This window comes from Megascapheus bottae, chromosome 8 (assembly GCF_031878675.1).
Source record: "Megascapheus bottae isolate mThoBot1 chromosome 8, mThoBot2.hap1, whole genome shotgun sequence".
NCBI lineage: Eukaryota > Metazoa > Chordata > Mammalia > Rodentia > Geomyidae > Megascapheus > Megascapheus bottae.
In genome coordinates, this window is record NC_143516.1 from 39,239,812 (window position 1) to 39,253,673 (window position 13,862).

Here is a 13,862-nt window from a genome sequence, read left to right on the forward strand (position 1 = left end):
TTGTTTTCTCCTAAGCCTTCCCTACTTCAAATAAACAAATAAATGTATATATACTATACCAGGTAACAAAGTCAGAGACAGTAACCACATAAGATAAAGAGGAAAAAAAAAGCAGCTTTCTACCTTTTAAGCCCTACTCTTTCAGCATGGCTTTTTGCTGGATATTTTGGAGATGGAGTTTCAGGGTTTTTTTCTGCCCAGGCTATCCTTGAATTATGATCTTTCCATTCTCCGCCTCCTGAGTAGCTAGGATTGGAGGCATGAGCCATTCATTGATACTTGGCTATAAGCCTTAAAAAAAAAAATACGAGTACTGCTCTTGTTTGCCTTTTTTTGGGGGGTCATGGTTGGTGCTCTAGCCATGAGCCATGCTTCTAGTCTAGCATTTTGCTATTTAACTGAAGATGAAGGGTCTCAAAGACTCACGCCCCAGCTGGGACAGACCCTCAGATCTCATCTTCTAAGCTAGAGTAGTTAGGAATTCTGCAGTCAACTACTGGCACTCAGCTGAGCCTCTTCAGTGTTAACAACTAAAAATGATTTACAAGACAATCATCTACATGGACTTCCTGCCAGTCATGTAATAAAGAGGCAAGTTAAGTGGGAGGTTTCATGTCTAGAAAGATGGGAGATGGTTTTATATCCAGGAGATGCTGGGAACAGGCACGCTTATTGACAATATAAGGTTGATTGTCGAAAGGATAATTATATTCCTATACTAGAGTTCATACTCCTTTCCCTGTACTTTGCAACAAAGCTCCCTGAAAAATTCATCATCTGAGTGAGCACTTTACTCCCTCATGGTCCTCTCCTCATGGTCCTTAACTACTTCTATGAACTCAGAATAGTGGGAATTTTTACCTGTCCCTCCCATGACTCCATCCACCCCATCTGTTCACATCTTATTATGTCATATCTGGTAGACACAAGAATGGTAAGTCAGATTCTCTGGGTTGGTTTAAAAAAAAACAGGAAAATCTCCAATTTGGAAGAATTCAAATAATGTATATACTCCTCCCTCAAGGTGGTATGGGTTGAGTGTAAAAGGTTCTGTCTAAGGAGTATGGCATAAAAAGAGGGAGAAATCTGACAATTATCTCAGCTAGGTAATCAAGGCTAACACCAAAAGAGTTAAGTCTTGTCGGTAGTCTGCACCTTTAGATAAAATGAATATAAAATTTGCTTATTTTTGACACTTTTTCTCCAAACCCACAATTCCAATCTAATTATGGGGAAAAAAAAACATTAAACAAATCTCAATTAAAGGACATTTACAAAATGCCTGCCAACAAAGAAGAGCTTAAGGATACATAATGATTACTGGCAATGTGGTAGCCTAGATGGGATCCTATGCCAGAAAAAGAACATTAGGAAAAAGCTAGGGAAATCTGAATAATATATGGACTTTACCTCATCACAGTTATCAATACTGTCCACCACTGTGATGTAGGTACCACAATGTAAGATGTAGGTACCACAACGTAAGATGTTAACAATAGAGGACAAGTGACGTGGGGCACACAAACTCTGTACTATCTTTGTAACTTTTCTATATATCTAAAACTATTTAAATAAAAGTTATGTATGTGCACGTGTATGTGTTTGTGTGTGTGTGTACACATATGTATGGATGGGTGGATGGAGAGAGAGAGAGAAAGCAGGAATTGTGGCTTGAACTCAGGGCCTATGCCCTCTTCAGAGCTTTTTTTGTTCAAGGCTAGTGCTTTACCACTTGAGCTGTGGGCTCCACTTCTGACTCTTTGGTTGTTAATTGGAGATTGAGAGTCTCACCAACTTTCCTGTGTGTACTGGCTTTGAACTTTGGCCCTCAGTTCTCAGCTTCCTGAGCAGCTAGGATTACAGGCATGAGTCTCCAGCACCCAGCAAAAAGTTTACATTCTTAAGTCTGTCTGCAAAAATACCTTCTTCCTTACATAGTAGATACAACTGGTTGTCAGGTATGACCCAGATTCAGACTTATCTCTGCCACTAACCAACCATGTGACCCCCCCTCCACCCCAGACAAATCATTTAATCAGTCTACAACAACTGCAGCGCTCCATCTTCATTATAGCCTTGATAACATCCTGCCAGGGATGACATAATGACGATAGATGATAATACACTTCAGAAGCCAAAGCATGCTACGCAGTCAGAGGGTTCTGACCAATCTCTTGTGAAGTGCAGAGTCCACAAGTGGGCTCGTGGCCTGGGGCTAGCTCATTCTGATCTGTAAAATGCTCCCTGTGCAGGAAAAAAAAAGGGCGGGGGGGGGGGGGAAGTTGATGGTATGGTTCCACATCTGGAAGAGCATCTGTAGGCCAGATGAGTTATTTGTAAGTTGAAGACAAAAGATACTGCCTTTTGCCATATATTAAATATGAACTATCTTTTAAACTACCATATTTTTAAATTGGCAATTTAAACTGGTATTTATGTAAAGATATGAATACATGTGGTCTACCAGAATGTTTTTAAAATACAAAAAGACAGCAAGAGCTGTTTTTTTAAAACCATAAGTAAATGACCCAAAACACTCAGTGTTTCCTATGTATGTTCCCATGCCAGAAAGAACTATACTCCAGGCTGAGGAGTGAGCATCAGCAATCTTGGGTCATAGTTGGCATTTCTACAACTGCTGTCAAGATGTATGGGAGAGAAGAAAACAGGCAGCATGCTGAGTATCTGATGAATCAAATTAACCACGTACCCTGCTTCCCTTTCATGCTTGCAGTTTTTAAAGACAATAATGGCAACTCTATTAATGGCTCAGAATTATATTTCCTTGAAAAGGCTAACACTTTTTCTGGGAAACAGGCATTAAGCATGATCTTGGTATGTAGTCTGCAGAGTTCAGGGAAGAGGCAAGTTCAAGGGGGTTCCACTAGTGAGTACTCACAGATAAAACAAAAACGTAAACACAAACTTACACATGAAAAAAAAAATCAAGAGGTATTGAAGTTACAAGGACACTGCAGACACGTCCCTAATTACATCCACCTTGCCAGTCTCCTTTGCTTAGATTCTAAAAGGAGCTATACCAACACCCAGAGTTAACCAGAATGAGCAATTGTTAAATACCAGCTATTCCCCCTTTAAAAAGCATTTGTTGGGCCGGGAGTTTGGTCTAGTGGTAGAGTGCTTGCCTAGCATGCACGAAGACCTGGGTTCCATTCCTCGGTACCACCTACATTAAAAAAAAAAAAAAAAACCGGAAGTGGTGCTATGGCTCAAGTGGTCGAGCTCTATCTAGCCTTGAGAAAAGTCCGAGGACGGTGCTCAGACCCTGAGTTTAAGCCCCACGACTGATTGAAAAAAAAAAAAAAAAGGATTTGTGGAACAAAAAATGTATTACATGTATTTTCTGATGGCCTTCTATTACTCTGTAACTCCTAGCAACACATGTGGGTAATTTTATGCAATTACAAATTACAATTAGTTAAATTTGGAGACTGATATTAAGCTACTGTAAGAGAATGTGGTAAGAGGCTGGAATACATATATTGAGGGCCAGAACCATAGGAGTGAAGGCAGGAAAGGAGGACCATGAAGACAAACCACTCATCCAAGTCCCCACTTGCAAGGACAAAGATCTGAGGGGTTTACCAGCATCCAGCCTGATCTATTACTGGGCCTTAGGTTCCAGAATCACTGTCTAATTCTCATTACAAGGCTGCTGTTTGTATATCCATGCTCTAGTTTAATAAATGAAAGTTCAGTCTAAGAGACAAGAAAAAGCTTAACACAAGACTCCATAGGTGGTCCATAAAGAGCCAAAGCTGAAATTAGGCTTCCCAACTCTAATCTCACGATTTTTTTTTCTAAAACCCATCCTAGGCCCATTACCTAACTATCCATTAGTCACCATCTAATCAAGAAAGCCATCTAAAGCAACTAAGGTTTTTTTTGTTGTTGTTGTTTTGCCAGTCCTGAGCCTTGAACTCACGGCCTGGGCACTGTCCTTGGGCTTTTTCAAGGTTAGAGCTCTACCAATTGAGCCAAAGCACTATTTCTGGTTTTCTATGTATGTGGTACCAAGGAATCGAACCCGGGTTTTGGTGCAAGCTAGGCAAGCACTCTAGTTTAGCCACTAGGCTAAACTTCTGGCCCTAAAGCAACTAACTTTTTTTTTTTTTTTTTTAAGAACAACAAGCATTCATTATATGGCTTATGTTTACATCATATTTTAAATGACAAGTTTAACAAACAAGTGTTCAAGGAGAGAATCTCTAATTACAATCTCTGGGACTCAGTATTTAGAACTTAATCAAAATTAGGCTAAGGGTTTGTATGTCATAGAAACATATCAATTTATGAAACAAAACATTATGTCTATAGAGTCATAGGTTTTTATGTCTATATAGTTATGTTTGTATTTCCATTACCATGTCCGTAGCTCCTAAAGCAACTAACATTTAAGAAAGATATAAAGACATTATTATATTAACTTTAATTTTATTTATGAAGCATTATGGGATAAAAATTTGGTGTTTCTCCCCACTACATGTGTGTGTGTGTGTGTGTGTGTGTGTGTGTGTGTGTCTGTATGGCTCAATACTGGGGCTTGAATTCAGGATCTGGGCCCTGTCTGCCTCTGAGATTCTTTGTTCAAGGTTACCGCTTTAGTTCTGGCTTTTTTGGTAGTTAATTGGAGATAAGAATCTCAGAGACTTTCCTGAAAAGGCTGACTTCAAGCCATGATTCTCAGATCTCAGCCCCAAGTAGCTAGGATTACAGACAGACATGAGCCACCACCACCACCTGCCTCCCCCAGGGGGGAATATATTTTTTAAGGACTTAAGATTTCTGGAGAGCAAGCCTGCAGGACAGCAAGGCTTTCTTAAGTATTGCAGCCACCACAGTGTTGTCTCTAAGGGGACAGGGGGGTGGCCTCTTTAAGGGTAGAACTACCCTCAGTTTCTGAAACAAATTCTACCTTATGAGGGACTAGTTTCAGTGGGTAGCCAGTCTTCTGACTCAAATTTTAGAGATCTGGGTGGCAGAATAGATTGCCCAAGGCATATATCTACAGAGCATGCAGACAGGTTTTTCTCGTTACTTAAGACAACAGAAACAGAAACTGGGCCAACACTATCCTTGTAGCCCCCATCTCAGCAGCATTCTATTCACACAGGCTGTCCATAATCTGAAAGTGGGGCACTAACAATGGCCCATAAACATGGCTCATCTGTCTGTTTCTGCTTCAAATGCCCCAAGTCCTGCCAAAGTCAAATGCCAGAAATGAATTGTTTTCCTCAGAAGTCAGGACTAGCTTTTCCATCTAAGTTTTGGTGAAGCAGGAAAGGCAAATAACTAAATGCCAAGTAAAATACCAGTACTGTGATGTTTCTCCACTGATAGAACTTTCAATTTTATTCCAAAAGGTCCCTCCCTTCCTCAATCCCTTAAATATTAAAATATTCTATAATTTCCCACAGTCCTATGTATCATCCTACCAAATAATCTAAAATTCTTAAGATTACATTTGTTTGGAGACTGGGAGGTGAAGTTAATTGAGGAAATAATTCAAAAGAACTACAATTACTATTTTTTTTTTAAGTTGTGCCTAGATAAACAGTTTGAAAAACACTGTGAGTTGGCTAGAGACCTGGAGGTAATGTTTCTTAAGAGTAATTAGTTACATCCCACTAACCAGGCTCCTGCTGCTGAAGCTCAGACCATTCCCTCCCCTCCATTTACTTACTAAAGGAGCCCAGAAGCTACTAACAGCCTAAGACCAGGCCAACAGTTCATTATTTAAACCCACTACCTAGTAATCAAGATGCTGATGAGTAACAAGGAAACAAGCATCTCTAGGAAGCAATTTCAGCTTCAGGAACCAATATACCAGTTTTCTCCCAACTTGGACCTAAAGATTCACAGTGCCTCGAGATAACTCTTGTCACAATGTGTCCAAACAAAAGCAGAGATAAAAATACAATCCATTTCATCTTCATGTCAATCTCTGCTTCTACAAAATGGTTGACACTGAAGCAAGCCTGCCCTGGGTCAGAAACCCATTAGGTGTGGTTCACTAGCAAGAAAGCTGGCAAACCTGGGTCCTGCACATTGCAGCTAGGATCTCCTTCAAGGAAGCATGGGCAGCGGGTACATGGAGGAAGCACACCTCACAGTCATCCCTGACGCACTGTGTAGGCACTGGCTAGAGCTTCCTCTGACTAGACCTCCCCGAATAATTAGCACAAAGATGTCTGCACTTCTTAGCACCAAGTAATTATTACCTTCTTGCTTACTACAAATGCCTGTGTCCATGCTCCCTACATTTATGCCGATTGCTTATGGAGACTGGATAGGTAGATGCTAGAAGCAGCCTGAAAAAGCATCCTACCAATGATTTACAAAGCAGATAATTCAACACCTAGTGCAAAATCATTCGTAGAGGAAGATACAATGTTGAATGAATACTCAAAGCTCACGGCAGTGCTGGGCCTCTTGACTGTTGCCTACAATCTTAACTTCAGCTTCCCTGTGGAAAAACAGGGGTTCAAATGCTCTGTCCACCTCTGGGATCTTTGCAAAGATTAAACAAAGCTCTGTGTACACACTAGTCAGCAGAGTGCCAAGTACAAAGCTTGCAACAACTGGCAGACCCCATATATGGCAGTGCTGACATCGCCAACCTTAACCTTTGGTCTTCCTGGCACGATATGCTTTATGCCAAAAGGTGAGAGGATGGTTCCTTCCATGAAAGAACTCCAAACTTTTGGAAGTGTTTAAAGGTGCTGTATTAGTCGGGAGTAACTGGAAATGTCTTCACAATTGCTACCCTTATGTCTTCTTTGGCCCTTTCCAAGTCCTGTTTACCTTGTGGACACTGTCCACTAGCCCAGACGCCAGCTGCATGTGCTTCCCCTGGAGCATAGACGAGGTTTTGTCTGGAAGCAACATGTGGTATCAATTTATCTTTCTCAGCAATAGTAACAAGAAAGCTACTCACTTTAAAAATAAAAGAAGTCGTATAATTTAACTCTTAAAAAAATCCCTGTTTTATAGACATAAAAACCTATGACTCTATAGACATGTTTTATTTCATAAATTAATGTTTCTATGACATACAAACCCTTAGCCTAATTTTGATTAAGTTCTAAATTCTAAGTCCCTGTGATTGTAGAGATTCCCTCCTTGAACACTTGTTTGTTAAACTTGTCATTTAAAATATGATGTAAAAATCAACGTTAATAAATTCTCTAATAAAAAAAAATTCCTGTTGGTATTCCCTCCCTCCTTCCCTCTCCCCCTCTCCCTCCTCTCTTTCTCTCTTCCCCCCTCCTTTTCTCCCCCTTTCTATCTCTTCTAGACTGTCTATAAAGCAACAAAGTACATAGTGGTTGTTAACTGTGGAGCCAGGTCCACCATTTGTCCCTAGGCCCCTGCAGGTGTCTACTGGTCCTTAAAAGGGATTTCAGAGGGTGGAGCAGTGGTACGTCTAAGGACCACCTTCAAACTGCAATGCTCATCTGCCTTTGCACAGTTATCAGCATATCAAGTAGGTATCATTGCTTGACTCGTGAGGGCTGATAATTTATAATCAAGAAGGTGATGTATCCAACAGATACATCTGTGGAACCACAGGTGACAAAGGTTATATGAGCAATCCAATGGAAATGGTGTCAGAGGCAGGCCTAGAGATCAGTGTGCCACAGCAGAGCAATGTAAAGAGACAGCTCTCTGCCAAAGACAGGCCCTGAGCAGGTGCTGTTAAGTCTTTAGCCGTAAGCTCTCTCTCAAAGCAGCTCTCTGGATCAGGCCTTTGATTTCTCCTCAGTGGCATTCTTCACAGTGGCTGCACACTGGAATCATAGGTGGAGACTGTATTCATTTACATTCTACTTTGAAAGCTTCTGATTCAGTTGGTGTGGTTAGGGCCTGCTTGTAGGCATGGTGGTAAAGCTCCTCAGATTATTCTAATGTCAGGGCTGAGAACCGGTGGAACATCATTCCCCACATCATGTTAACTTCCCATTGAGATCTGACTCCAACTCAATAATTCCTAGTTTTCCTAAGTTTGGTGACTACTTAATGATATTCTTTAAACCTCGGTTTCCACCCTTAGAAGATGAAGGTGAGAAGTGGTGTCAGAGATTAATGTTGTAATTATAATTGCAGAGGAAAATGGAAAGTGATAGAAATTGTTTTGGGTAATTAAGGTCTCCCTTATCCCAACCCCCAGCAGTACTTGGGTTTGAAATAGAGGTAAATTGTTTTTGCTTACAAATGACTAAATATCTGGGAAAGAATCCTAATCTTACACTGCTTCTTTCTGCCCTGTGGTGCTTCTTCACCTAGCATGCAAAGATAGGAAAAAGAGGGCCAATGGATTTTTACAAAACTAGGGATTGATCAGGCTTAACTAGAGGGTAATTTTCTTACATATTGTTGAGTCTGATTTTTATTGGCATAGTCTCTTCGATTTGATTTTTTATATACTGTGGGGCTAATTTGATGTTTACAAGCAAATATAGAAAATATGATAGCATAAAGCATAAAGTTGAGATTATAAATTTATCTCATAGGTAGTATCCTTACAGTGAACCAAAAGAAGCCTTTCAGATTGAGAAAGAATGTCAGTAAGTCTTCATTTTAAAAAAAGATTGTGGGCCGGGAGTTTGGGCTAGTGGTTAAAGTGCTTGCCTAGCATGCATGAAGACCCGAGTTCGATTCCTCGGTACCACATACATAGAAACAAAGCTGGAAGTGGTGCTGAGGCTCAAGTGGTAGAGCTCTGGCCTTGAGAAAATCCAAGGACAGTGCTCAGGCCCTGAGCTCAAGCCCAGGACTGGCAAAAAAAAATAAAAAATAAAAAAATAAAAAAAAAGATTGTACAATCAACTCTGATGTGCAATATATGATCCGGTCTAACTCTACTCTCATTCTTGTCTAAAACACAAGTTTAAACCATTAGGGGACATTTGTAAGATGATGTTCTAAAACAAATAGTTTGGAATTTGGCTATAGGCTTATATTTCCAGTTAGAAACAAGACTTCCAGTTAAATTCACTGACAACAATTTTCTACCCCGAGATCTCCTTTAGAAATGAATATTTTTTAAAATTTTCATGCTGTAAGCAAATGACACAGGTTCTGGTTCCTCATTTGGAGGAATAAAATAAACATCTGGTCATCAAAATAATGAATCCATTTTCTATCCAGAAAACCCTAGACTTTCCTATGGAAGCAGACAAAGTTAGACAACTTTTTATCCTGCCTTCAACTGAAAGCAAAATCCTGGATGAGAAGCCAATTCTTCTAAACGGCATATGAAAGATGGTCACGATTCTACTACACAGAGGTTTGTTAGATTTTCTAATGAGGATTTTCATATTCATTCTGTTTTCTTTTTTTACTTGGCAATCTTCTTTTCAAGCTCTTCCACAGCTGTTTCTGCACTTGGAGGGAAAGAAGGAACATTCCATTCCTCACAGCCAAACCTGCACTTCCGGCACAGGCACACACAGAACCCTGGCAGTCTTGCAACTTCAGCCCACACCCATTCCCTGCAGCCCCTCTCTCCTCCCAGGCTACTTCCCACTCCAAGCACTTCTATCCACAAACTTAGGAAGCAACAGCTAGGGGCAGAATCAATGAATGACAGTTCCCAGAAAGCAGGTTAAATTCATAGTGTGTGGCCAGCTCTGCTCTTTCCAAACTTTACCTCTGGTGTTACTCAAACTGTTTCACAGTCCTTAAAGGGCTGGGCAAATCCAAGTTCCTGAAACATTTTAGGACTATGCACACCTAACAATATACAATCAACACTTCAAAGAGTTAAAAGCCAAGGAGTTAGAACATTCTTGAAACTAACTTTGAAAAGAAAAGCAAAAATAGTTTTATTAACCCAATCTTCAGTTAGATTAAAAAAAATAATGCCTTACCTCTTTTCCACTTTGAAAACTTACTGTGTGTGGAAATGAAAAGACTGAATGAGCACTGAAATATGCATCTAGAATTCAGAAACACATCAGAAACTTCACACTCACTTTCATGGCATAAAACAATTTTGATAGTAAGCTCTGTATAAAGTGATACTGGGGGAAACGGAGAGGCTGTGCAACATTAGCCCTAACTTTAGAGAAAAAAAGACCTAAGAACCCAAAAGGTGCAGGGCCACATCTGCATTCAACCAGCTAGTAAGCAGCAATAATGTGAGGTATTTTCAACCCTGGGCTTGAGGTATCAAAGTAATAGCACTCAGAAACAGATCATTAGTCCCATATCTGGGCTGCTACACCAGTTTGAATGGATTATAAAGTGAAGAGAGCACCAAGGATGGATATTACCTATCTTCCATCCATCCTTCCACCCACCAACAATCTACCTGTCATATGTTGTAACGTGAGTAAGGTAATACAAATTAGACACTTAAAACTAGATAGCATCTCTTATATAATCCTAGCACTTGGCCTAGGGCCTGGACCATAGTAAGTATTTAAAAGCCTTATTCCATCAGTGGATTAGGGGGAAGGGTGCAGAAAAACACAAAATAAGGCATTTTAAAATGCAATGTGATAAAGCTGTAAAGACAGTGAATGACACTTGGATGAGTGAGGACAATATACTTCTACTAAGTCTGAAGTAACATTTGGGTCGCATTCAGATTGACAAGAATCACCCTATGTGCTAAATCATGATGATATAGTCTGATGTGCAGGCTGATGGTTCCAACAATAAGGGATGAGAAGAACAACGAAATGACAGTGTGCAGACTACTGGATGGAGCAAGGCCACAGCAGAGGTCTAAGATCCATCTGGATAAGAGGTGGCTCCCAGCCTGTATTAGGATGTCATAGGCCCTCATTACTTAGTAATTAGCCTGGCTCCTAGTTCTCAGAGGCGTGCTCAAAACCACAAATAACACACCTTTCCTTGCTCTAAGTCTCCTCCAAGCATGCCTGTTCATAAGAAGAGAAATTCAAAATAGAGACTACTTCACCTGCAATGTAAAGGAAATTAATGTATTTAGTGCCTGCTGATGCTCTGTGCTTGATAATCTGATCATTTTATTTTCAACACAAATCTGCTGGGGAAAAACCCCATAGAAAGGTTAAGCAACTTGTCCAGTAGGCGGTGGTACTAGAAACCAAGCCTAAAGCTAAATGTAAAGGTTGGTACAAGAGTGTTCCTCTGAAGACTTTCAACTGGCTCAGGAGGGCAGCAACAGGTGACTGAAAACTTCAAAATCTATGTGATGGAATCAAATGTTCTGCATGTGTTCCTTTATGACCATGACAGGGAGTGGAAAGGTGAGGCCATGACAAGTCATGAAGCAGGCCTTGACGGAACCAGATCTACATAACTGCTAAACCTGTTTACAACTGAAATATTCTTCCTCTCAGTCCACAAAAGAGGCATGACTGGCACGTCCTAACCTATTCTGGGATTGCCACTTCTAGGCAGGTATCAAACATGATCACAGCCATACACCGTTAAGTATTCAGGATTTCCTCAGTAACATACTTAGTGGCTCTGTGCTCAGGAAGAATTAGCCCAAGTTAAGGCAGTATAACCTGGCTGTCCCTGGCAGAACTATTTAGGTCCACAGACAACTGGCGTCATGCTACAGCTCTCCAAGCAGAGACATTGGGCCAATGTTTGCTAGTGCCTGGACCTTGCTATTATGATGCTTAATTTGAAACAGGGACTCCATTCTATACCACTTTAAAAATGCAATTAGTCTGCTACTGGGACAGAGAACATTAGCTTGCTTCAGACTATGTGAATCTTAAAAAATACAATGTCTTTTGCTTGCCAAATGACTACAGGATCAGAAGGTTCTGTTTAACCTCAATCAGTAACTGATAGAAAATTGCTATAAGGTTGCATATGGGTGTTATTTGTCTTCTGGAATCAAAACCTGCAGCAACAGAACCACTGACACTGCAAACACATGGAAAGGATGGATTGGAGGTGCTGAGTGGGTGAGTTAAACAGCATGAGTTTGACATCTAAAATCCAGAAAACCTGCTTTTCTGTTCTTAGTTTACAACTGCTCCTTTTGCTTGTAATTTATTGGCTTTGCATCACACATACAAACACAACTGCTTCCAGCTCTTCGATGTTGAAACTCAGAAAAACTGTTTCTTTTTGCCTTGTTATGTCAGGAGCAACTGATTTCTTTTTGGTGGCTCTGAAAGATATGCCAATGTGTGGGCACAGTTAAACAGCTACACACAGGCCTACACCCTGGAAAGACTGGGAGGGGTGGAGACAACCTTTTTGAGCTAAGGAAAAGTTTGGACTAGTGTTTACAAAACAGACAAGTGTATGTACATGAACCTGGAAACAGGCTATCTTCCAACTACCAGTGTTAATTATGCTGTCTCCACCAGTCAAGGTGTTACTGGTGGAAGTTGAAGAATTAAGCAAATGCCACATCCAGCTGACAAGTGCAAATAAAATAACCAGTGACTTCTTTTTTATATAGGAATGAAGAGTGGACACTGCAGAGACTCAGATAACCAGCACCCTCAGTCCTCCACACCCCACTGAACTCCAGCTAATGTGGAGCCTCCTGGGGAAACTGCCTTCCACCCTACAGTCGCATCTGCATATGCAATGCTTCACTATACTGGTTCTACAAGATGGCTTCTAGTTGAAAACCACAGGATGCAAAAGTGGCTGATGACCAACATAATGGTATTGCTACATGCTTAAGTGAACCAACCACTGATTCCAGGACACTTCTGGGTGCCAATTACATATCCACATGAGCACAAGACAACTCAAAAGTCCTCATAAAATCATCAAATAAGGACACTTCCATTGACTAAAGAAGCAGATGCCTATTCCATTTTCCTGGAAAAACTTTCACTGAGCCACCCAGACACCCCAAACTTAAAGTCTAGGATATTCTCAAATGTACAAGTTAGTATTAGGCTGTTTCCTGAACTACAGTAAGTGAAGCAGATAAGCAAGTGCAGACTAAATCAGTTTCTCTAACGGCTACATACAACAAGAACATAGTATTTCAGTATTAATATGTGCTAGACTATAATCCCCTTCATATATACTGCAAGGTAAGCCTGAAGCACTTAAACTGGAAACATCTGTGTTAGTCATGAAACATCTATCACACATCTATCACACAAAGGGCAAGGAGAGTCACAGGCAGACTATAAAATGGAACACACTGTAGTAAAAATAGTAAAGTCCAGTAATGGGTACTTCAAAAGCTAAAGGAATTTAGTAGCTAGCTCTTTCAGGTCCTGTTCAGGACTGCAGATGAGAAAAAGGTCTAAGAGTAAGAGGTAAAAGCATGAGAAAGGTTGGAAAGTGAGCCTACCCTTCAACCAGCAGGTATGACAGTATACTCCATATATTGGCTGCCAGGAATTTCAGGCCAGTCTTAAGGATGCAGGACCCCTGGCCCTCCTTTGTGGAGTTAGACTTAGCAGTTTCAGCTCTATTTTCTCTTTCAACTTCCTGAAGCCCATTATCGAGGCCTTTTGAAATCTCCAGCTTTTTCCTCTTGGGGGGGGGGGTGGGGTGTGTGTGTGTGTGTGTGTGTGTGTGTGTGTGTGTGTGTGTGTGTGTGTGTGTGTGTGTGTGTGTGTGTCAGAGGGACAGGGAGGAGGGAGGGAAAGAGGGAGGTAGAAGGAAGAAGGAGAGAGGAAAGGGGAAGGGGGAGGGAGGGAGAGGGAGAGAGATCATCAAGACAGAGGGAAGAAAAATACACAGGAACAGATGTTGCGAGCCATTTTCAGGTTCGAAGGTTCGAAGGTATCTTCAAGTACACATTCAACCCTATGAGGCATCATTCGAAATAATATTACCCCCATATTATTAGCTATTTCTTCAGAAACAAGTCCATCAGGTTATTTCAAACAGCTATGACCTCAGCAGTC

General features: G+C 40.8%; 1 protein-coding gene across 1 annotated transcript in view; it reads right to left on the minus strand.

The window, feature by feature from the left end:
- Foxo3 (forkhead box O3) overlaps positions 1-13,862 on the minus strand; it is a 114,878-nt gene that overhangs the window by 20,903 nt on the left and 80,113 nt on the right. The gene's annotated exons all lie outside the window — the stretch shown is intronic.